General features: G+C 36.3%; 1 protein-coding gene across 11 annotated transcripts in view; it reads right to left on the bottom strand.

Moving 5' to 3' along the window:
• The window catches only part of Lingo2 (leucine rich repeat and Ig domain containing 2), a 1,228,899-nt gene that overhangs the window by 737,407 nt on the left and 468,721 nt on the right, over positions 1-22,771 (bottom strand). The gene's annotated exons all lie outside the window — the stretch shown is intronic.

The following is a 22,771-nucleotide window of genomic DNA, read 5'->3' as shown; positions in this document are numbered from 1 at the left end:
GTAGTGACATGGTGTCCTAGGGTGAGGGGATCAGTGAGGGAGACACACCCACTCTGAGACAAAGGGGTAGGGGTTAAGGGGAAAAACTCTGTGTGTGGCAGGGGGCGGAGGGTAGAGGCTGGAGACAGGGTAACAGTTGGGATGTAAATTTAAAAAAAATTAAAAAGGAGAACCATTCCAATGCCACTGAAATCTTGAGAGCTTCATAACTACTTGTTTCCTACAGGTAATCAACCATAATATCAAAGCCATATTTGCCTTTTAAAAGAGACTTATAGAGACTCACCAGTAACATGACGTGATTTTCCTGACCCTCTTTCTTTTAGATAGCATTTTTTCTTCCTAACTCAGAGTCAGTGATAAGGCAAAAGAAGTGAGACAGAAGAAATTTCCTGTCACATCTACAATTCCATCATAGCCCAAGAGTTTCTTGTGACATGCTCACTTGTTTGATTTTTGTAGTGTTATTTATACTAAATTTATCTATCTATCTATCTATCTATCTATCTATCTATCTATCTATCTATCTATCTATAATTTATTTTCTGTACAGGTATTTTACCTCCGTGAATGTCTATGCAACATATGTGTGCTTGGTGCCTAAGGCCAGAAGAAGACATCAAATACTCTGGATCTGGAATTATAAATGTTTTTGAGCTGTACCATGTACCTGCTAAGAACTGAGTCTGGATTCTTTGGGGCAGGTCCTTCAATATGTTTTCGCTGCTCCATTCTGCCATGTTCTCTACTTCCTGCCTGCTACAACTTGATCAGCCTCCTCATGTTCCTGATAAGTTACTATTGCTCTAAAGTCTTCCCTAGCACAATGAACCTAAATCCTCTAGACCTGTAAAACAAACTGTATCTTCCCTCCTCTAAGTTGTCTGTGTTTGATACTTTGCCAGAGAAATTAAAAAGTAACTAATACATTAATATGTCAATTGTTTTTTAAATGACATATAGTTCATTGTCATCTCACTCAGCTTCTGGAATTTTATTTTATTTCTCATTCACAAACATATAGACAGCTTTCCAAAGTTAGGTAGAAGATATATATTTAAAGCAGATTAGTTGAAATGATTTCTCAGTAACCTGCTTCTATTAATTAGCTGATTGCTGTGAAGATTTGTTTTCATTGAATGCATCATTAAGCCTATCATCTGGTAGGCATTTAAGAGGCTGGGACTTAAAACAGTTATCAGTCTAGCTAGACAGGTATATCAGTAGGCCACGCCAGTGATGATAATATTACCACAGGCTTACTGTATGAAATGAGAACATCAAAAAACATTCTGTGAAGCTATCCATTCTGTCATTAACACCAGAATCCAATGACAGTCTTCATTACAAGCCAACTTTGAATTTGCCAGAGTAAAATAATATCCTAACAAAGCTGATTCATGGAGACTAATATCAATAGTTTGTTTTTCACACTTGGGCAAGTGAAACACTATAGCTTATAAAGGCTAATAATACACTAGGCAAAATAATTGCTTTCTTAAAATGTAATGTTTTTATTTATAATATTAGTTTTATACCTCAAGTTAATGATTCATTAAATGTCTTCCACATTTGGTGGCAATATAATTTCTATTTTCTTTCACTACAACATAACATTCCGTTATATACATTTTCAACAAAGCAATGCTTTTGATCCAACTTCAGCATGCCCATCCAGTGCTTTGTCAAGTATCTAGAGTACACTTTACCCTGGGAAAATTCAGTGAGCTACAGAATGTGGAATGATTGAAGGTAAGAGTAAGAGGACAAGGACATCCCCTGTGAATACTGTGCCCTCTGTAGATAACAAGGAAACTGCACCCATGAAATATCAACAGTATGATTACCTAAAAAAGGTGTGACCAATGACAACATCAGGTGACATGCCATCATGGACAGGAGAAATTTTGCCAGACCCTACCCCCAAATGAAGATCCATTAATAATGGATAGATTCTGAGAAGGGGGAAAAATCAGTTTTTCCCAGAGATGAATAACCTGGTAGATTATCTAATCCCAAACAGTCAGCCTTAAAAAAATTTGAATACACATGGAGGGACCCATGGCCCTGGCAGAGGATGACCTTGTTGGACATCAGTGAGAGAAGAGGCCCTTGGGGCTGATTGAGTTCGATGCCCCATTGAAGGAGAATGCCGGGGTGGGAAGACAGGACTGGGTGGGTGGGTGGGTGGGGAACACCCCCATATAGGCAGAGCCAGGTGTGGATGGGATAGGGGGTTTCAGAAAGGGAGACCTGGAAAGGAGAAAACATTTGAAATGTAAATTAAAAAATATCCAATATAAAAATATTTACATATGAGCAACACTAAATGGACCCAACAAGTTATATTTATACTTCTGTATATAACTAATGAAATAATATATTAGTATATATTAGCATATTAGTATATAACTATTAGTATATTAGTGTATTAGTATATTAGTATATCACTAACAAAATTATCTGAATATAAAAATATTTACATATGAGCAACACTAAATGGACCCAACAAGTTATATTTATACTTCTCTAATTACTAACGAAAAATTATAATTTCTAAAATGAAGCCACTCTTTGGGAAGAAATGTGGGATCAATAGGAAGAATGTGGGAAGACAGGGAGGTGCATTTAAAAGGTACTTTTCCTGCCATTCATTTATAATTCAGCTCTGAGTCCAAAAACATGAATTGGACAATTTCTTTTTAATTCTGTGAGGTGTATTTTATGGCACATAATTTGCTCTATTTTGGTGAATACTTCATATCAGCAACCAAAAGTGTTGCTGGATGAAGCCTCAGTAGCTAGAAATTATAATTAATTAACTGCAGATGCTTCTGAGTTCAGGTGCACCAGCTGATCTTCATCTTTATTTTCTGTTTACCACTGAAGAAAGGGTATTGAACGTTTAATAAGATTTTTTTTCTCTTGTTAAATTTTTTTTTTAATTTTAGGTTTACTACTTCACTGACTGCCCTGAACTCAGCAGTATGTATTTTGCAATCTCAAATCACTGACAAATATCACTTAGAGAAACTATAATAACCAAAGTCCTTCCAATGCTCTTCTCTTAGGTCACTTATATCATTCAGTTTATTTATATATGGTACATAGACAACAGATAATTTTGACATTATTGTGAATTATCAAAGGGTACAGCTGCAAAAATAAAGTTGTGATTTTTTATTTCATTTTTTCCTTTCTAATATTATTTCTTCTTACATAGAGAGGAGTCATTGGCTTATTTCAAATAAATATTTTGCAAAGCATATCTATTGACCATATGATCCTCAGATTTTACTTGTTTGTGGATAAGCCCTAGTGTGGGAGAAACTTTGTTCCTTTGTCATTGTCTGAAGCATGCAAGTGACACATACTTCATACATGATGCAAGCCTTCTACTCCAAGCTCTACCACCAGCCTTTCCACTCCTCTGAAATACAATGTCACAGAATGTGGAATGCTTTGCTAGTGTGCTACATGTTCACCTATGCCTGGAAACACTTCATCCTATTCTCTTTCATGCTTATGAGATCAATTTTACTTCTCATGAAGCATATTGGCTTTCTCCTAATATCTTTCAGTACTTGATATGTTGATGTTATATGTGGGGATGAGAAGATGGTATTTTGAGCTGTATGTTTTAGGTTAGTGGATGTGTGGCAGTTTTGTTTCTTTTATTTTGCTCATAGTAAATTAAATTAATCTTAATAATATGGTGCTCTTTGCTATTCTTGGGTATATGATTAAGTTTCTGACACTGACCTGAAGGAAAGTCGATCAATATTCTATTCTACTGACTTTTTTCTCTTCCTTCTTCCTCTGGTAGTCATGGTATATGTATATTTTATACTATTTTTGATTGTCCCACAATTCTGGAATATTGGAGCCTGATGTCTTTAGTCTTTTCATATTTAGACTTTGCTATTACCAATTCCTGAAGCTGCCTTCTTTACTTTTGAGACACAACTAATCTATAAGTAAGCTCAATAGATACATTTTTTTTTACTTTTACTATGCCTTTTTATCTTTCATAAATTTGTTCTTCAGTAAAAGATGCATCTCTCTCTGGCTTGGTATACCAGTGGAGGAGGCTGCTCCTCTTCTTCAGAGGACAAAGGGAGGTAGGAATGACGTGAGGATCTGCATGGGAGGTGTTGGTAAGAGAAAGTGTGCTGATAGTGGGATGTAAACTGAATACAATAATGAATTAATCAATTAATTAATTAAAACCACAAAATAAACAAACAAAAAGTGACATCTTTCTCTTTATTTTCCCTGTCCTTACAAATTGTCTATTAAAAAAAAGCCTTTAGCATATTAATTGCACTTTAAAAAGGAAGATTCTGGTCTGAAATTTTCAATTTTTTGTCATATCTGAATCTAATCCTGCAGTTTTCCGTTTCTTTAATGTTTTCCATATTAATCAGCTAGGTAAGTAGGAATAATAGGTGCTACCATATTAGCTTTATTAAAGCGAATGTTAAGGTAGGGAAAAGAGAATTACGAGTGTATGGTATGATTTTATAATCTCAGTGTTTTAGTGATCTTGTTACCGGGAGCTGTGGGCTCCACAATACTTCACAGTCCCCTCTTTAGTGGTGCAAATGGCTAGGGCATCTTGATTTGCTCATTTATTTTCTTAATGCACAAGGCTAGAGGCAGGTAGGGGTGGGGTATTGCTTTCCCTTGAACAGTCTGACAAATCCTCAGTAAGTTAAGCTCTGATGAAAGGTTTTCTCTTCTAAGTGTAGATCCTGTTAGTAAGGACAAAATGCTCTGCTGTATTTAAAAATGGCTAATCTTTCCCAATTCCTGCCTTAAAAAGGAAATGAATTCCCACTGAACATCAATGAGCAAACCTAGTAAGGATTAAGTAGATAAAATGGGGGTGGTAGGTCCTCCACGCTCCATTGTAAGAAATTTTAACCCTCAAGTGTTAGACTGGTTCTCACAAAACCTTCATGGGCTTTTCAAAGACTAGCTACATTTTTCTGCCAGAGACTGAGTTTAAAAAAATTAGTGCTTATGGGTTTCTGCTGTATCCCACCTGATAGCTTCTTCTGTGCGTTCAGTTCTGTCAGATCTAGACAGAATTGTTAAATGTATTTTTTGTCCACCATGTTACCTGTTTAGCATGTAGCAATAACTTTCAGGCTCCTGATTTGTTACATAAAAGTGACATTTTGGCTTTTCTCAGATGGTAAATACCATATGCAAATGCTTCCACACATCGTTTATAAACGTTCCTAGGAATCATCCATGTATTTCTGGCTTGAAAGTAGGCCTTTTTTCTAATCCTCATAGAACGTCAACCAGCATCTTTTCTATTGTCTAATATGCCTTTGATATAGATAGTTTCATAATATTTCTGAAATCACTTGTAGGTAAGCAAACACATAAATGGATGCTCACAGTCAGCTATTGGATGGATCACAGGGCCCCCAATGGAGGAGCTAGAGAAAGTATCCAAGGAGCTAAAGAGATCTCCAACCCTGTAGGTGCAACAACATTATGAACTAGCCAGTACCCCGGAGCTCTTGACTCTAGCTGCATAGGTATCAAAAGATGGCCTAGTCGGCCATCACTGGAAAGAGAGGCCCATTGGACACACAAACTTTATGTGCCCCAGTACAGGGGAATGCCAGGGCCAAAAAGTGGGAATGGGTGGGTAGGGGAGTTGGGGGGAGGGAATGGGGGACTTTTGGGATAGCATTGGAAATGTAATTGAGGAAAATATGTAATAAAAAATTATTAAAAAAAAAAAGAAAAAAGAAAGATACAGAAACAGAAATAGAGGCAGAGACAGACAGACAGACACACACACACACACACACACTATGAGGTGCTATTTTCATGACCATGTAAACAACAAAGACATTGTAGTAGTGTGTAGTTTTTAATAGGTAATATTCTATGGAAATCTTTAAACTGGATTATGGTTGAAAAAGAAACGTTACCTGGATGAAACAAACTTTTATATTTAGAGGTGAACATAGTAAAAATAATATTTAAAAATAATTAATGTTACCTAAGAGTATATATTTTTACCTGCTCAAGGAACAATGGTCAATCTGAAAAACTATAAAATTAGCTTTTTAAGTAAACAGTGATGTATTTTTCTAAGCTAGCTTCTGGGGCTTTAGAACCTAATGAGATTTTTGGTTTTGGTGACATTCATGACATTCTGCTCTGCTGCCAAGCCCACAAATCCTTGATGAAAACTTGTATTTAAAATGGTATTTTACAAAATAATCACATATTAATCCACTAACCCAGAAGAGCCCTTAGTGACATGGCAGATACTTATGAGTACTAAAACACATAGAGAGGAAGAAAAAAATTCAATCCAGACAATTGAATGTTTCAAGTCATCGCTTCCCCACTGACCATCAGATAAACATCTGAATTCCCCTGCTGCTTCCCACCTCCTTCTTGTTCTCTGTCCCCATCTTTCATGAGTCTGCTCATTCTAGAGAGCCTTCCAGAGGGTATTCTCTTTCCATGCCATTTTCTACAACATGGATTTTAAAATAATAAAATTCTTAACGCTTGAAAAGAGAGTTAGAGTGGTAACAGATCAATTTTTGTATCGCACAATCTGTGTCAGATTCCCAAGGGTGATGACTCGTCCTGCTCAACAGTCTTTTAATGATTCTCTCCTCCCACTGTCTGTCTTCCCAGTTATTAACTGCTGTCTGGTCTGTTTGGAGGTCTGAGAGATGAATGGGTACCACTGGGGACTGTGTCAGTGTGTACGTATTTCCAGGGTGCTGGAGATTGAGGAAAAGAAGTCTGGTGAAAACCAATTGTTCAGAAGTTATAGAAGGCAGCAAGTGTGCTGCATCCATCACCCCACGCAGACACAATTAAAGCCCATGCATTTTTAAAGTGGGGTTTTTGTCAGAATATGGCTCAACAAGAAATGCTCCAGCAGAAACTGTATTTCAGTCACACACTATTCAAGAGACAAGAATAAACAGAAACCAGAAAGCAAGAACAAAAGCCCAAGGGAATGTTCTCATTGTATTTTTAATGTTCTACATTTCAAGTAAACAATACTTGCATCCCCTCATCAACCAAAGAGAACTTGAAACTACCATGGAAGCATAGGATTTGATGTTTTACGACATAGGCATAGTTGAGGAAAATATTAAAAGTTCTATACTTTAATACAATATAATGAATGGAAAGTGGATGAAACAAGAATATTCACAACAGAAAAATAAGAATGCCTGTTCAACCTGCATGCCTCCCATGTAAAATGATTGAGGTATACACAAGAAAACCTTTGTCTACCAAGTCACATTTTCTGAATTCTGAGGTTATTCATGTGGTGGCCCCATGTCTGTGAAAAGTTTCATCTGTATGCTTTAGCTTGTTTTTATTTGAATACAAGCATATCTGTTGAGTCTGGTCTGTGTAAAATAATGTGCATTTTTTGTTCAGGAGGGGAGCATGAGTGATCTTTATCCAATGAGCCAGGGATCCAGGGGCGATGAGCAGTAAAGCAGTTCATATGCAAACACAAGAGAGTCTTAGTCGGCTTTGCCAGGCCTTCCTAACACAAATTAATTCTGTTTCTTTGCTTCAACCCCCCTTCTATATCACACCACTAGGAATACAACAGATAGAGGGGCTGGCTGCACCTTATTTAAGGTGCTCCTAGCTGGCAGCCCATGTTTGCCTAAATCACTAGTCCTTCAGATGTGATCTTTGCTGTGTTTGTCATTTATGTTTTCACACTCAGATACAAACAGAAAAAAATTACTATCTTTGTAAAGCAATAGTAATGAAAACCATTCTATCATTAATTAGTAAGAACAAATATGTTATCTAGTGAGAACACATGCATGTCATATGTTCTGATATCCTCAAGGTTTCAAACACAGCATCTGCTTGATGTTCTGTAAAAGCTTAGAAAGGTCTTATATTCTTCCTAACAGGCCCCAGAGCTATTTTTTTTTCTTATTATTACCTAACCAATGTGGTATAACATCTTTTTACATGGCAGATACATCATGTAAGGTATTTCACCTAATTTGGAGATGACTTGAAGCATAGGTGAAGATGTATGCAATTTGTAATCACTCTTCCATTTCATATAGGAGAAATGTGTATCTAAAGATTGTTGTATGCATGGGTGCCTCTGGAAAACGAGTTCTTCAAAGACAGCAAAGGACAACTACATAAACAAACTACTGTTCATAATCAAGGAAGTCAGCCTCAAAAGACAAAGCACATCCCACCGAAATCAATTAGCAACGTTCTGTAAGGTAACAATGGAGTGGTACTGTATGAAAGAAAAGGGCATTTGTTATGGTTGTAGTGCATGATAAGAACATTCAATCCAATTCTACTACTTCAATTAAATGCTCATGAATGAACTTCTGAACAAAGTCAAAATCTGTCCTAATTCCTAAATAATCTAACAAAATGCAGAGCTGGTGTACAATGCTCACTCATCATCCTACAGCATCTATCTATCTATCTATCTATCTATCTATCTATCTATCTATCTATCTATACATATATACATATACACATATATACATCATAGATGATACATAGATACATATATGGTGAAAGAGAGAGAGTCAACCTTTTTTTTCCAAAGAAACTTCATTAATTAAGAGAGCCTCATCAGCTGATGAGAAGGCTCCACCAATACTTTTTCAGAAGTGATTAGAAAAGGCGTTTGGGAATACAGAACACAACTGTCCTATGGTCCTATTTAAATGGCTCTCCCTTCAGATCTCAGCTTAAACGCTGTGCCTCCACAAGGAGTTTCCATGACCCTTCCACTTCAAACAGAATCAGTCTTTGATTACAATTTCCAATTATATATTTATGTGAGTTGATTAATATCTGCCTCCCTCATTAAATCAAAAGCTCCGAGAGAGAAGAACTATTTAATTCACTACTGTGCATGTCAGACAGTATATAGAAAAGAGGGAGGATAACAGCTTTGCATTGAAGGAATACATGAACAAGTAAAGAGATTAATGTGTGGACATAGCACCTGTAGTTTTGAGAGACGACTGGAGGGAGTATAGGATGGAAAAAATTTAGACTTTGTAAACAAAGAGAAGTGTCTTGCATACCAACATACATACTGCATTGGTGTTACACCACAATGCTAATAACAATTTTTTAAAACCCGACTACTTTTTCTTTGTAGTATTTCATCTTACTTTAAACTGCAGTGATAATAAAATTAGCTAGTGTCTGTGAAAGAATGAAGTAAACTTAAAGAAGGGGGATCATTTAAAACTTTCAGGTGACACATGAGTTTGGCTCATAGACATGAACTTAGGAGCCTAATTGACATGTTATTCAGTCAAATTGAGGTCAATTTTCTGAAGCTATGACATTACAGTAACACTATTTAGTCAAGAATTGTGAGGATTGATAGACCATGCTGTATACAAGTAATTTGCTCAGAGCTAAGCATATGAAAAATACCGAATACTTGGTTCAGTAATTCACATCACTATTCTGTTACTCTACTAAGCCCCACACTCACTCAACTTCAGTGTGAGCAATGGTATCAAAGAAAACAATGATTTCACTTAAATACAAAGCTTAGGAAAAACTCATGTTAAACTGGTGTAATGGCATCAAGATAGTGCATGGAGTTACAATTTGGAATTAGCTGGCATTTCTGTTACAGTCCTAATTTCTAGATGCACACCAAGTCTCATGCGCAAACTCTGAACATGCGATCAAAACTGTTAGCCCTACTTTTGTCACCAGTACATAAAGGTAGTAGGTATAAGGATATGTCTTTAAGAGTTGGTTTAGCAGTCTATATATTTAGCAGAATAAAGCAGTTCCTAGTTCTATTCTAATGTCTATAACCTAGCTTTGGGTTTTTGGCAATGCATGGCTGCTAGGAAAAGGAGCATCCGTTTTCATTGGATTGTGTCTCCTGAGAGTCTCCCTTTGCCACATAGATGGCTTAAACTCATGCACATGTTAGTATGACTAATGTACTCTTTGTGCTCACTGAGGTACAGGGTCAGAGGAGGGAACACATGGAATTAGGAGTTAACAATGGTATAGGGCAAAAACATAAAGGATTTGAAGGGAGGAGCTGGGGGGAACTTGTTCAAAAGATCTCTGAAATTAGGTGATAATACCTATATATAGTGTTGATGAGAATTAAGTAGGGCTATGAATCAAAACACTCATGTACTATGTGAAGCTCAGAATAAAATCTCATAAAAATTAACTTAATGCAAACATGAAGGAAGACATCCATTAAGGATCAGCCATATTTATGACATCTCTGATCCAGGGACTTCATTCTCTTTCTTCTGGGAAATTAAGACAATGGTGATGACCAAGATCATTTAGTAGTAGTAAGTTTAGCATCACAACAAAGATATTTCAAAATATTCTATTGTATATTCCCTAGACAGAACTAAATAAATATGACATCTAATATGGATGTCATAAAATAATCATATTAAAGCAATGAAGGGCTGTGAATTATCATAGTCAAGAACTACACTGGCAAGTTTTAATGATGAATCTATATCCTGGCAGAGGATGGATTTTAAGTAGGAAGTGAAGGACATTTGACAACAAATTTATGGTAAATATACAATGCTGCATGTTTGGGTCATTATAATGAGCTCAAAACTATGTGTGCAAATATAAACAGCATAATTTGTTACTTTTTCATACTATATACAAAGATCTACCTTATTCAGTAGAAAAATGTTCTAAGTGGACTATAAAGCAGCAATCTCAGAGTCTTTTTGGTTACATATTTTCTCTTCATACTGATTAAAACCTTAGCCTCTGAATATAGATTTTGTGCAGTCAATTATCAGGTCTGTTATTAAACTGCAAAATGTTATTAAAATGTATATGACTTTCATTCATATTATATATAAACAGTTTAGAATACATTGCCCCTATTAATATAACCAAAATAATGGACAAATAATATATATGGTTATATATAACCACATGTGCATATACACATATACAAATTCATGAACAGCAACAGATATGCAGATTTAGGATTAGTGTCCAAAGCATGGAAAAAGCTAAACTGATAATGTGCATTAGTATTAACTCAAATATTTACTGTTGGTCATATATTATGAGAATTTTGAAGGAAAGTATTTGTTTCATGTGTTATAAATAAAATCATTAAAATATAATGTACTTTAACATATGAATTGCATATAACAAATATATTACTGTAACACTTAAGACAAATTATATTATAGTCCAAATTACCAATATCATATCTAAATATTTAATTTCAGAGTTATTTTTATTCCAAAGTCTCAATTATGGCAGATCTTGTTGGGATGGTTACCACCATATACATGAACCATGTATGGAGGGTGTTATGATAGAGAAATTTTGTAAATGCTTATCAATACAAATTGTTACAATAACTATTTTATCTAATCTAAGGTGGGTTAAAGAGATGTATATCTATTAAAAGTGTGTATTCTAAAATTGTCCATGTTTTTTCCTCCTGATTATACCTGGTTATTTGTCTTGTTCTATCATATTTTGTGTATTATTTTCTAAAAACAGAAATGGGGGTTAGGTAAGTGACAGGCAGGTAATTTAGGGTGTGTATATTAGGAATGCCAGAATTATCAGGATATATAAGCTTTCACTTGCCAGTGATAAGCAGGAAACACTATAGCAATCAAAACTTCCCAAGACTCATCCTGATAATGAACAGGAATTCTGAACACAGCAAGAAAACTCTATCTGTGGCTTGGCAGATAAAATTGACCTACAATAATAAAAACACATTTGTATCAGTAAGCATTTACAAATTTCTATATCATAACAGCCTCCATGTATTGCATGGTTCATCCATATGGTGGTAACTAGCCCAGCAAGATCTTCATCCACAGATGAACCTTGATTATTTGTCAATGCTTCTCCAGTTTACCTTGAGCCATAATTTACACTGTATCATATGTGATTTTTCTGTTGCGCATACCGAATTTCAGGGACTGCCTAGAAGTCATAACATGTTTCTCAGCCCCATAGGAGCCTGTTAGTCACAAGTTAAAAAGAACAGAGTCTTTAGCCCAGTTCCATGAAGTGTTAAATGATGTCTAATGTTGTATTCTATCAATCACAACAGCTATATTGTTTGGTTTTGTTCTTGTTGCTGTTTCAAGAGTAAGTTATAGTTGGGTTTTGGCACTGAGATTTGAGGTCTTCTCTGTAACAACAGCATGTCCTATGTATTGAAGTTAATATTTTGATCCTGTTCATGGTTTTGACAGGTTTGAAAAATCACTGGAACAAATACATAGACTCAGCTCAAAACAAAACAATGTTGATTATGGTGGCTCACACTGTTCATAATTACTACATATATATTCTACCTTGTGGTACAAATATGAATCTCTCCCAGGCAGGTTATTCATGCACAAGTTGATTTAGATGAATGTGAGTTATACCCAGGAGCTTCAACAAATTCTTTCTTTGGCTTCGTTCTTTTAATTAGGCTATACATCCATCTCTCTATTCTGCCTATTTATAGTTTAGACTTCTTAAAAACATGTCAGTCAATAATTCTTTCATACTCCAATCTGACTAAGCAGAGGGTTGAGAAAAATCACCAGGCTCCATTCCACGACTGCAAGAGCGTTTGGACTAGTGATGTATCTTTCCAATTATTGCTTTCGGTGTTCTCCGTCTATGAACTCATTGAAGATATTTAGGATATATTATTCTAGTAAATGAGCAGACTATCCACACATTAAATTCTTGTTTCTGTGTAGAGTATAAAATACAATACCTTTATCTATTTCATGTTAGAATTAAAAATCCATAGCCCAAATTCTTGAAAAATAAACCATCATTCATTCTGGAAAAAAAAGTAAGTGAAGGTGAGAATGTATATTAACAAAAAAGTCCTCAAATATTCTTACTAGTTTGTGTTTTAAAATATTAGCAATTTTTCTCCAATGTACATGTGTATCTCTCAATATCTTAATGTTAAAATCAAATAATTAGAGGATGCAGATGGCCAGAGTACAGTGGGTCATTGAATGCATCACTTATCAGAGAGTTGGGAGACAATGCTAAGTTGTTGGGTAAGGCTACAAAGTCAGTGCATGGAACAGGTTAAAACTAATAACCAGTTGTTTCACTTTTTGAATTTCATATATTGTCTGTATGACAAGATGCTAGTCCATTTTTAATTTAAAATATTCACTGTGATAATTAACTCTTATACTATGCAAACATGCTACCTCACAAAATATAAAACTTTCAGGTGATTTGTTTGCAAGAACCAAAATATAATTCAAATTCAGAATAATAATAATAATAATAATAATAATAATAATAAAGATTCACAGTTAGTAATTGGTGTCTTCCTGTGACAGTAAGGAAAGAAATCCAGAAAAAGCACCTTTTAGGTAAATTATCTGCCCTCTTCCAATAAGCTCTCTTTGTCCTGATATCCTGATAGTTGTTAAGGCAAGAGGATGGCAAGTATGGAAGCAGACTTGTGCTACAGTGGGAGACTCAGTCTCCAAGACACAAAAAGAAAGCAAAGCCAAAGAAAACAAGAAACAACAACAAATTCCAGGAATCAGAAGATGTATTACCAGACTCTGCAGCAAGCCTTGCTGAAGGTGAGCACATGCAGTATAATGTATACCTAAAGGCTGGGAAGACTCTCCCATCTCAAGGGATCAATATTCCTATCTTATATTTGCCTCTAGCATTTCTCCAATGTTAGAAAACATGTAACAGAATCCTCACTGTAATACTTATAGGTTCTTCCACATCTAATACAATTTTGCAGCATAGCCAAAAATTATTAATAGTTTTTAAGGATTAAGAAGAAAAGAAAAGAAAACAAAACAAAACAAAAGGAAAGGAGAGGAAAAGAAAGAAAAGAAAGGAAAAGAAAAGAAGAGAAATTACATGGAAAGAGAAAAGAGATAGAAAATGAACAAGAAGAAATGACAAAGAACAGAATTTTCCTGCAACATCAAGATGATAGAGTCCTTAATCTTCAGCCTGAGTGAGCATTATGACCAGGAGGTATGCTGACTGGTACTGGCATCTTAACATAACTCAGACTCACAAACTGGGAATTACCTTGGAGGGAAACTATGTTGGAATCAAATATTACTAACAGGTGTAGACTCCATTAAAGAAAATTAAAGTTGAAACAAATGTAAACATGTACAAATGAAAATAAAAGCAAAATAAAAATTTCAGTATATTGTATTCACTTTCCTATATATATCCTTAATTATTGTAACATTTGTGGGTAGAACCTAGTCTCTGTGTGTCTTACCCAGAAAACACTGACCAAGTCATTGTTTGCTACATAGGAGTGTTGATTCAATTGGCATTTTCAGGAAGACCTATCGAACTGTAATTTTTAGTTCATTGACTATTTGGTTATGTCAAACTATGTCAAAGGAATCAGGAGGAGTCATGGTATTAAATAGTATATAAATTTCAAATGGCTATTATAAATTAACTGTAGTTGTACATTTAATCAAAACCTATGTCTAGAGATTTCTGACTATTTCTAAATGTAATTTTAATGTGCATATGCTTTCGAGTGGGACATCTATTATTAATTTGCATATAACTTTCTTGAAAATTCGGTAAGAGTTGTAAAATATGACCAAAGAGTCACTTCTTTGATCCAGTAAATGCTTTTGACTGACTTGTTAATATAAGCCTTTCCAATAGGTGAAGGTTGTGCCATGTTCTTGGAGGGAGTAAATACTAGCTAGAGGCCTGTGAGGATCTTCTGACTAATAGCTGACTTAACCCTGTTTCTCATGTCAAAGGGGCCATCTACTTTATAAGGCTATGTCCACCCGTAGTTTAGAGAGGCCACAAAACTTAACAGAGCTCCAACTGAGGGGCAGTTACAGGAATCATTTTCAATTAATAAAACTTGATTAAAAGAATCCTTATCTGAAATAAGCAAAAAGACACACCTGACATTCTATTTTATTTTATTTTTTTTAGGTACATATATGTTTACATAAGATGTTCAGCTTTATAAAACGATGTCTTACTCCCTGAACATGGAGTTTACGATTTAAACTAGGGTGGTTATATAGTCATCAAGACTAAGGTTCTATGAACACATCTATATTTTTAAAGAGTTGTGGAGATCCTAACTCAGAATCTCATACAAGCATTTTATACTTGAATCATACCCTCAGCCCCAGGGAGGAGCTTTTAATAGGCGTTATACGACTCAGGGGCAGGAGTGAGAGCAGCTAGCAAGCAGTAAATAGGGATGAGCTATGGAGAGACAATAAGTGAAAACTACAGTAGGCATATTTTGAAAGTTAGGGAATACAATCTATAGTGACACAATGAAGACAGAAAGTCCAGCGAAGGTTCATGTCTTTCTGATACACTTATCATCAAATATCCACAGGCTTCTTAACTCTTACACAACCAGGAATTTATGAACACAGATAGGAAAAAAAAAAAAAAAAAAAAAAAAACATTGTAAGTGGCAAGGTAGGTGAAGATCCTCTGTTGAATACTTTAATGTCTGTTTGAGAGAAGCTGAAGTTATCTGAGAGGAGAAAACCTCTATTAAGAAAATATCTCCAGAAGATTGGGGTGTATTTAAATTGTAACACATTTTCTAAGTTGGTGATTGGTAGGGGAGGGCCCAGCCTAGCCCTGGGCTGGCAGTCCTGGGTTCTATAAGGAAGCAGACTGAACAACACATGATGAGTAAGCCAGTAAGCAGCACCCCTCCATGGTATCTTCATCAGCTCCTGCCATCAGGTTCCTGCCTGTTTGTGTTTCTGTCCTGATTCACTTTGATGACGAACAGTGAGCTAGAAACATAAGCTAAATAAACACTTGCCTTCCTAAGTTGCTTTAGTTATTGTGTATATCATAATAGTAACCCAAACTATGACAGAATATGAGCATACATCGTTACTGATTCTTTATATTGTTCACTTAGTCTGTGATTAATGCTTTTGTATGGCACTGAGTGTTTCAAAATTCAAAGGGATACTTTTTTCAGGTGCTAGAGTATTTTTGTGAATTCTCCTCATGTACATCTTCTACCTAGAAACATCTAGATGATGCTACATAATGGCCAATGTTTTGTCAGTATAAGGAGAAAATGACCACTTAAATTCATTGAATGTTCAAGGAATGTTCAAATTTTACAAAATATTGTCAAGGCTATGGAGAACAAAGGGAAGCAAAAACCCCAAGGTGGGGGAGACTTTTCTTTAAAATTGTCATAACACAGAGAGAAGTTGGTAAGAATCACAAGGAGAAAGAAAGCACAAAATTATAGAAAGAAAAACCAGAAAGAAATGAAAGGACTCAAAGAAACAAGGAACATCAATGAAATTATTCTGGAAGAGGCAGAGCTGAAGATGGTACTCACATACCCTGCGATTCAGCAAAACAGCATTTATCTTTACAGAATTGAATTAATACCAGCAAATTCATCTCCAGAGCAATATGTGTGGTGCTTGTCTAAGTAAAGGTGTAAACGACATGGACTCAATAGTCCAGCTCTATGTTGCAGGTGGGTACCTCCAGAAAATGGAGGCAATAGCCCTCATTTACTCAAAGCCCTGAGATTCCATTAAGGACATCTGTATGAAATACACTCCACACTCACCTCACCCCTGCTGCTCTCTACCCATCACTGTCAACTTGAAGTTGTACCCACCGACCTACATTGTTCTGAACTTTGACATTCATCATTTCCTGATTTCCTTGTTTGTCTCCTTCATCAAACTACAGTCTATCTCTCTAAAGTGTTCCCCATAACCTTTCAACTCTCACACTTATTAACTTCTAACAATAGAAAGCCTGCATTTGTTCATTGGCTGAAAGCTTCCTAATTTCATTTCGTTTTTTATCTAAACTACTGTTAATATGGTGACACTCTTGCCAGCATACACGGATCTTTTTTTCTTCTGTCCTTTGCCCTTGCTTGATGAATAGGAACAAACAAATCAGTCTATGCACTGATTTGTGTATATTTCTCTGTTGACCTGCCTGGTGGCACTAGAATGGTTGAAACTATTCTGTTAAATTAAGTCCTTATGAATATACTCTCTCCTATACTTAGTTGTGTCTTCTATACAGTTTGCTTTCCATTCAATAATGCAACCAAACAGAGCTGAAACAGGTTTTTGGCAATCATCACTTCTTCTGAAATTGGCCATCAGCAGACACATTTATTAACTATTTCAGAGAAAACAATTTGTTGCCCAGTGAGGACTCCCAAATCCCCATTCTCCCCTGCCCCACACTTTTAATCTTATTGGCTCATGCAACTTTCTTATTGGCTCATGCAACTTTCTTATTGGCTCATGCAACTTTCTTATTGGCTCATGCAACTTTCTTATTGGCTCATGCAACTTTCTTATTGGCTCATGCAACTTTCTTATTGGCTCATGCAACTTTCTTATTGGCTCATGCAACTTTCTTATTGGCTCATGCAACTTTCTTATTGGCTCATGCAACTTTCATAACATTACACCTTCTCACAGAGAACTAGAGGTCCTATTATTTCAGGGTCTGTTTAAATTCTCTCATGCTAATACACATCTTGATTCACAACTAATTATTCATCTTCAAGCACCCCCCCCCTTTAAGCTGCTTTACTTCCTAAAACCACCACATTTAGCATTGTTTAAGCTTTCCATAAATTAGTCATTTTTTATAAATAAAACAACAAATAAACAAAGAGCCACACCCCAAGCCAATTCTTTTCTATCCTGTTTCTTGGGATACGTGTTATCAGCTGAAACCACTTTTTCCCTATTTGCTTTCCATCTCCTCTGCCCTCGTGGTTGACCTGATGCTGTGCTTCCCCCCCACACACACCAGTGTCAAGATCTGCTGCATAGGTTCAATAGTTCTCCGCCTTGAGTTCTCTAAGGCACTTGCACAGTCAGGTTTTTCAGATAAGGCAACCACGCTACTCCTCCTCACTACTAATTTTAACTTTCTTACTGACACTGTTTCCCCTTTCGTGTTTTCTTTCACATTGATCTTTTTTTTTTCCTTTTCTAAGACATCTCTACTTTAATCATCCCAGGATAGGACAGGTGAGACAGCTCTGTGGGTAAGACATTAGCTGCCAGACCCAATAACTTGCATTCATTAAACAACACACATGGTATTGGGGTATTGGGATAACCACCCCCAGAAAGATGTTCTCTGACCTCTGCAGGTGCATGCAAATGCATACACACACACACACACACACACACACACTACCAGTATATAAGAAAGGAAAACTGCCACTTATCAGAAGTTATTTTTGAATACTAAATATTCAAAGACAGAATTATAATTTCATTTAAAAAAAAAGGAAAAGAGAACATTATTTGACTTTATTACAGTCTGAATATACCTATCCAAGCCACAGTTAATATGTAGTTTGTAGATCTAATAACTTCTATGTTAGAAGATGAAAGGATAAATTTGCATGGTCTTTTCCATATATGATATAACTTAGTTCATATTCCTTTCTTGAAAAGTGATGAATAGGATTATAAAGATATATTTATTTCTTAATTATGTGTGGGGGAAGAGGGTGTACATGGGGGGGTCGTGAATGTGCAGGTACCCATGGGTGTCAGAAGAAGGTATTGAATTTTATGGAACTAGAATTACAGGCCATCCTGAGATGCCTGGCAGGGCTGCTGGGGACAGACCTGGAGTCCTCTGTAAGAGCAGCTAGCATTCCTAAGTGCTGAGCCATCTCTGAGCTGAAAATGTTTGTTTGTTATCAAAGGACACAGTTTGCCTTTATCTTATGCAGAATGTAGCTTCAAGCTGTCCAGAGAGTGGACTGCTGTGTTGCCTTTTCAGACTGGGGTTGTACACTGCTACTCATTAACAGTTCAGTAACCAGGAGGTAGACTATTTTCTATTAAAATGGTAATATGTATTTTTCTCTAAAATCTAGCTTTGAGAGCTGCTAAAAAGAGTCAGAACATGTCTATTATATTTGGAACATTTTAATATACACCATAATTATCCTAAAAAAACCACTGTTCTTTAAAGGAAAAAGGAAAGTCTTCATGAAAGGGGAAAAAATGAAGTAGAAAAACCCAAGCATGGGAAACTTTACTTTCAAGTATGTTCAAGGAGGTTACTGTGCCTAAGAGAACGTATGACAATGAATTGCATGTTCTCACCTTGAATGTATAAAACTTTCTAGAAAGCACAATATAAATACATGCAAAATAAAATAATAAAGAAACTTAAATGAGTTCAAAATAAATTTGGTTAGTCAGCCTATTATTAGTCACCAATAAAATGTGCACACAATAATTACTATAGAAATTCACTGAAGCGAGGACTTCAGGATCGTGATTTGAAGATTTAGTTTTGAAGTACTCAATTTGACACAGAGGAATTTTTGACTCCGTGTGGTTAGTCTCCAAATGATAAATCCCAAAGTTGTGCTGTTCTTTCAGGAGGCAGTCCCACTATGAACTCCAAATGAGGCATTTAAAAAAGAAACACCTCTGTATATATTTTGAATATTAGCCCCCTACTGGACATGGGGCTAGTGGAGATTCTTTTTCCTAATCTGTATGCTGCAGAGTTGTCTCAATTAATCTGGACCCCAGAGATCTCTCAAACACTGGACCACCAAATAGTCAGCATACAGCGGCTGATATGAGGCTCCCAACACACATACAGCAGAGGACTTCCAGGTCTGTGTTCATTCAGGGATGATGCACCTAACCCTCAAGAGAGTGGAGGCCCCAGGGAGTTTAGAGGCCAGGTGGGGTGGGGAGTAGGGGTATCCATGTGGAGACAGGGTGGGGTGGCAAGGAGGTGTGGGATGTGGAGCAGTCAGAAGGTGGATGAGGGGCAGGGAATGGAATATGGAGTGTAAAAAATAAATTAAAAATAAAATAATAAAATGAAATAAAATAAATACCTCCAAAATAGGGACTGCTAAGAAAAGAATGGTTCTCATTTCTTTACCCTTTGAAGGCCACTGGTTATCGATCCTCACCAGAGTAATGTAGTCATGAGACATGAAACCTTGACTTCTGGATGCTATTTCTCATTTAGCTAAAAATAATTCTGGCACTGTGGGGCTCAGTAGGACTTTAGAACCCCAGTTTTATAGTTCAACTTATTGCAAAATGTGAAGAGAAAGGCAAGGCCGAATTTGGTGTGTGATGAACATGGCCAGCAGTTCTGGTGTCATCTGCTGTGGTACCTCATCACAGCAAAATAGGAGAATCAACCTAGCAATAGCTAGCAATACATTTATTCCTGAGCCTCACATTTAAATCAAAATCTCTGAGGTTAGGGTTGGCTCCACAGGTGATTCACATACTCATATCACTTGGTTAAAACAAAATTAAGATTGGGGACTCACACAGATTAAAATTTATATGACTGATATGAGGATTTTTCTGAAATGTAAATTTTGACTAGCAAATCAGGATAGGATCTGCAATTCTTCAGTCCTACAGTCTTGAGAGATGCTGCTTCTGATGGAGCGAAGCATAATCGCTGAACTGAAAACCTTAAAAATGGCATTGAAAAATCTTGCATCGATGTCTCCACCCTTAAAGGCATCCAATAGACATGCTCTATTCAGGATCTTGTGAAAATCTACATTTATATTCTCAAACAGTGCTAAGTTCACTGTGCAACACAATTGTACATACCAGACATCCCTGCTTCAAGAAGTTCAAAAGAAATGCTGTGTCCTTGAAATTGCAGACCTATGCCTTGTAAGAAGCAGCAGACCAACCTTGAGTGAGCGAGCATCCTTTCCTGTGTAACATACATGTGTGTGAGGAGCCAGGCTTCTGTAAGAACACTCTAAACTCTCTGAGTTAGGCTCTCACAGGATGTGTGACTTTACCCTTATGATGTCAGAACAGTTGACTCAAAGCTTCACCTAACACAGAGATGGGCCAATCTTAAAAGGCACTCATTCCCTGTATAGCAGAGAAAAGATATCCTAAATGTCAGAATTATATATAAAGTAAAAAGAAAAATGTCAAATTTGACTTTTACTTTGATGAATAATTGTATATGTCTCTTAAAGAAGTTATTAAATAAGACAAGCTGATGTAAAAATATCCCCTCCTCTTGTAACAAGGCTCTCTTATGCCCTTTAGACATGTATTATGTGCATTTATGTTAATGGACACAGCCATACATGAGGAACATGAGTAAAGACTTGTAGGTTTAGACTTTTTTCAAACTACCTTTAATAATGGTTCTCAAAAGCTTCAACAGCTCTTCTAGCCCACTGTCCAAAGGTAAGGGTAAAAAGATGGTAAATAGGACGAGGGGATGTGGACCTGTTTAGAAGTAGTTCATTAGGACAATTCCAATCTCTGTCAAGATACCAAAAGTCCAGTTCCGTGGTGTCAGGATAGCAAACATGAATCAGCACAAGGGGAAGGATCTAGCAGAAACTGCCAGGCCTCTGCCAAATCAGCAAGAGTCACTGAGAGAGAACAGGACTAGGAGGGCACTCCAGGAGACATTCCCTGCTGTGCTTCTTTCAATGAAGTGAAGATCAGTGAAGAGGAAGAAGGAGAACTAGGAAACTTTGCAAAGCTTGCTATGTAAGCACACTTTCACTGTTCTTTGAGACCTATTTATACTTCCTCCACACATTACCATCACTTTCAGCAATACACCACGTAAGGCAGCCTCACCACATGTGTCTGTATCACCTGACATATACACAAATATCCACTTCAAAGACTGAATCACTTTTTCAAAGAAAATGATGATCACAGAGTCTGATGTCAGGTTTACTTCGGCTCAGGCACTGAGTCCTCCTCTTCTCACTCACAAAGTGATTGATGTGAATTTCATGACAACATCAGCAACTACTTCCTTTGTCCTTACTGTGTGCCAAACAATGAACTATTCCATTGAAAAGTCAATAATCTTCCTAATATCCTACAGTACATACAGTTTATTTGTTCTCATGGATAGGGAAAGGACAAGAAGGAGAAAGGTTCATTTTTCCAGGTCAAAAATGATCAGCTAGAATTAGTTCCTGCCTCCAGAGAAGTTCTCAGTAGTGCCATACATTCATTAATCTTTATTGAAGTACTTTTTTGAGTGTGTACTTTACAAAATATGTATTTACACAATCTACGTTGGTAACCTCACAGTAAGCTTATAGACTCCAGAGCTAGTGCACTTAAGAATACTTCATACTTCATACTTCCTTAGGGTAAACCCAATCGGGACTTCTGGGAAGTCCTTTATAGGGAAGGATGCACCCAAGCTGTAAAGTGAATGAGAGAAATAGAGGGATAAGTCAAAGTCATCATTTTTACTGATGTCATCAAAATAGGCAACAACTGATGATATGGGTCTAAGACGTTTAAGAATGGGGGATATTTGGGAGAAATAGCTCAAATACATCCCTCTAACTCAAAACTTCACCAGAAACATAGAGAACAGTCAAAGCCAAAAAGAAAACTTTTGAAGAAACAATATAAAATTCCATTTCAAGCCTTAAAACTCATAAAAGACAAACAAGTTAAGTCAATAGAAAGGATTCTTTGAATATGCAGGGAATTACGAAGGGGTTCCAGGAAAAACTGAACTTGTGCTTAGGGATTCACAATCACTTGGAAAAACCTATGATTCAGAGATAAACAGGTGGAGCAGACAAACTTTTGAAACAATAAGGAGAGAAAACAGCTCACACTTGAAAGGTCAAGTGCTTAGATTTAAGATGATCCCATTATGATACAGGAAATCTTAGCAACCA

Source organism: Mus caroli, unplaced genomic scaffold, assembly GCF_978045245.1.
Source record: "Mus caroli unplaced genomic scaffold, Mus_caroli_1 scaffold_6, whole genome shotgun sequence".
NCBI classification, from domain to species: Eukaryota; Metazoa; Chordata; class Mammalia; order Rodentia; family Muridae; genus Mus; species Mus caroli.
This window is presented reverse-complemented; position numbering and strand designations above follow the sequence as displayed.